The sequence below is a fragment of the Canis lupus genome, chromosome 29, assembly GCF_003254725.2.
Source record: "Canis lupus dingo isolate Sandy chromosome 29, ASM325472v2, whole genome shotgun sequence".
In the NCBI taxonomy this organism is placed as follows: domain Eukaryota; kingdom Metazoa; phylum Chordata; class Mammalia; order Carnivora; family Canidae; genus Canis; species Canis lupus.
The window spans coordinates 35,272,554-35,275,833 of record NC_064271.1 but is presented as its reverse complement, the minus strand read 5'-3'; positions in this window follow the sequence as shown (position 1 = coordinate 35,275,833).

Sequence of the window (3,280 nt, the reverse complement as noted above, 5' to 3'; positions counted from 1 at the left end):
GCCTTCAGGGAGAAAAATCAGCCTAGTATCCACATACATCACAGAAACATCACAGACCCAGAAAATAATAGAGCATGTCCACAAAAATCTGAATAAAAAAGACATTACCTAAGGGTTTATATCCTATAATTAAAATATATGTATATAAAATGGCAACAGATATGTATATTGATATATAAGGCCCTATGAATTATTAGAAAAAGAAAAAAAAACTTTAAAGTTATTTGATTAATTAAATTCATCTCATCAAATAATAGACCAAAATAGAGAATGGGCAATGTAACAAAATGTTTCTTAATGTGATGTAATATAAAACAAACACCACATAAAATATTCTTATCAAAAATGTTTAATCTGAATCAAATCAACCCTGTAGAAATAAATTATTGGAGTGTTGATGAGAAGAGAGCAACTTAAATGACATTCAGAAAAAATAATTGGATAAGTCCAGAACCTGGAATATTCTAACTAAAAGTGTCCCAAATTTTTAAAAGGTCAATATCACTAATACAAATTGTGTTTCTGCTTCGGAATAAAAGAGGCCTAAGAGACACAGTAAACCAGTAAACAATATATGACCCTGTACTGTATCCTAGAATAATAGCAACAACAAAACTATCAAATGTATTTTGGAGCAATAAAAGATATTTGAATATGGACTAACTATTAAATATTAGGAATAATAGCATCATAGCTGTGTTAGACATTCTTTATTCTTAGGAGATACACTAAAGTATTTAGAGTCAAATATCACTGTGTCTAAAATAAATAACTAGCAAAAGAAGTATAAACAAATAAAAAGCTCTGTGGCAACAAAATATTTGTGAATCTAAGTAAAGTGTATAGGCTATTTATTGGTATATTATTTAATTTGTCTACAATTTTTAAAATTTTCTAAATAAAGAATTTGGGGGGAAACATAAACAGCTAAAAAGAGCAGATGTAGTAATATAAAAGAATGAGTGATAGATACTGAATTAAGTCAGAAGTAAGCAACTGTGGATGTGACATACTTAAAATATACTATAAAATGTATATACTTTGAAATTGTAAAATATGTGTTACAAAAAATCAGGAGAAAAATGAAAAATGAACAGAAATACAAATGTGTGAATTCCAATATTTTTCATGGTATTTACTTTTAAATACTAATATATCAACAAATAGATGCTAAAATATTAAAAGTTATAGAAATTGCCACTATAGAATATAGTCTGTAAATTAACTAATAGAAAGAAAATTCTCCTCCACAGTTTCCAGGAAAATAGAGACCAGTGAGTAAAAGCCAGAGAATGAAGAACCACTTAAAGACAGGAAAAACAACATAAAATTAGGTGACAAAATATTGATCAAACATATCTATTATGTCAATCAATAAAAAAGGGGATGCTCATCAATTGTCAGGAAAATTGGATTAAAAGGAATCCAGTTGCATGCTTATTCAGAGGTATATCTTAACAAAGAGCCTCCAAAATCTTTAGCAGTGATTATTAAGCATCAGAATCTAGGTTAATTGTGAGGTGATGCAATGGTGAAAAAAAGATATTGTCCCAAGGATCTGTAGTTTAATTGAAATTAGGGCTCAACAGAGAAAAGCAGGTTAGAGCATGGTAAAGTGAAAAAAGTCAGGCAAGGTAAAGGTTGAATGAAAAGGAAATCCAAAAATACACCAGAGAAACACAAAGACAAACATCAGACAAGGTTGACTTCAAGACAAAATATATTCAGCAAGGCAAAGAGGGGTCACCAGAGAGCTCTGCCATGAATCTTAATGTCCCAGAGCATAGCATAGCATTCATAAAACAAAAGCTTCAGGAAATTTGAAATAAATACAACATTATGACAAATGAAGTAGTCAAAAATACTTATGAATATAGAATATAAATAGAGTGGTAAATAAAGTAGCTATAGTAAACATACCAAAATTTACACCCTAAATTCAGAGAGTAAAGCTTCTTGGAAGCCACCTTTGCAAAATTTAACCAACGATTAAGACTCAAGATAATGTCAGTAAATCCCAGTAGTAAAAATGATATAGACCATGATTGAATAGAAGTAGCAATAAATTAGACATCAGAAATAGGAGCCTAAAACCTCAGATACATAAAAGAAGGAAAGGAAACACACATATGACAAACCTTTCAAACAACTTCTGTCTGAGCAGATATTCAAAATAGAAATTCGGAAATATCTAGAAAATGAGGATAATGAAAATACTGAATATCAGTGTATGGTGTATGACTCAATCTGTGCTCAGGGAGAAATACAAAGCCTTTAGGATGCATATTACTAAAAGATCATATGATTGTTGCAATCATTCAAGAGAGTTGACTAAAATTCATTTTACACACCATAGGAAAATTAAGAAACAAGGTCAGGTACAAAAATGTACACAAAAATTAAGAATAATTTTCCTACTTGCAAACAAAAACCTGCTAGGAAATATAATGGAAGAAAACACTCCACTTAAATAGTGTTAAAAACCATAAAATAAGCAAGAAAATGTTTAAAAAGAAGTGAATGGACCTCTATAAAAAATATTTGTAATTCTAATGCATTGAGACATGGAATGTATGGAAAAACACTTCTTATTTGTTTGGATAAGAAGATTCCACACTGTGTAGATGTCAATTTCAATTCTTTTTTTCCCTCTAATGTATGAATTTGATATTATCCTACATGATGAAAAGGGTGAAGAGAGAGTCTCACATTTTACTTTAGGTGTTTCTATTTTGCCTTGAATATTTACAGAATGAAGGAATTACTACTATAATTCCAAATGAAGAATAAAAGCAAAACAAACCAATGGAATCGTGAAGGACTTTTTAGGTGTGAACAAATGTCATTGCTAATAGCTAACACTTGTGTAGTGTTTACCATTTCCAAATCCTGTTCTAAGTGCCTTAAATGGATGAATTTATTTAATGCGGGGCATTACCAATTTTTATATGGTAAATTACAAATTGTGAGAATGGCTATTATGTCAAATTTTAATACCAAGTGTAGCCTTATCATTTTCATGAGTAAGAAGTATTAGAACCCTACATCCAAAATATGCTCATAGACTTTCACTATGTTAAAATGGCACCATTTCAGGTTGACTTATTTGTGTCTTAATGGCTTTTGTTTGTTTTAGCCTCTTGTATGAAATTTAAATAGGAAGCATTAATAGCTAGTATCCATGGGCAGTTAAGGACAGTCAACGTCTAGAAGAGGATAAGAACCAGGTTATGAAAAGATGCCACTGGTGGTCATGAAGATAGTTCACATCTATCTGGAT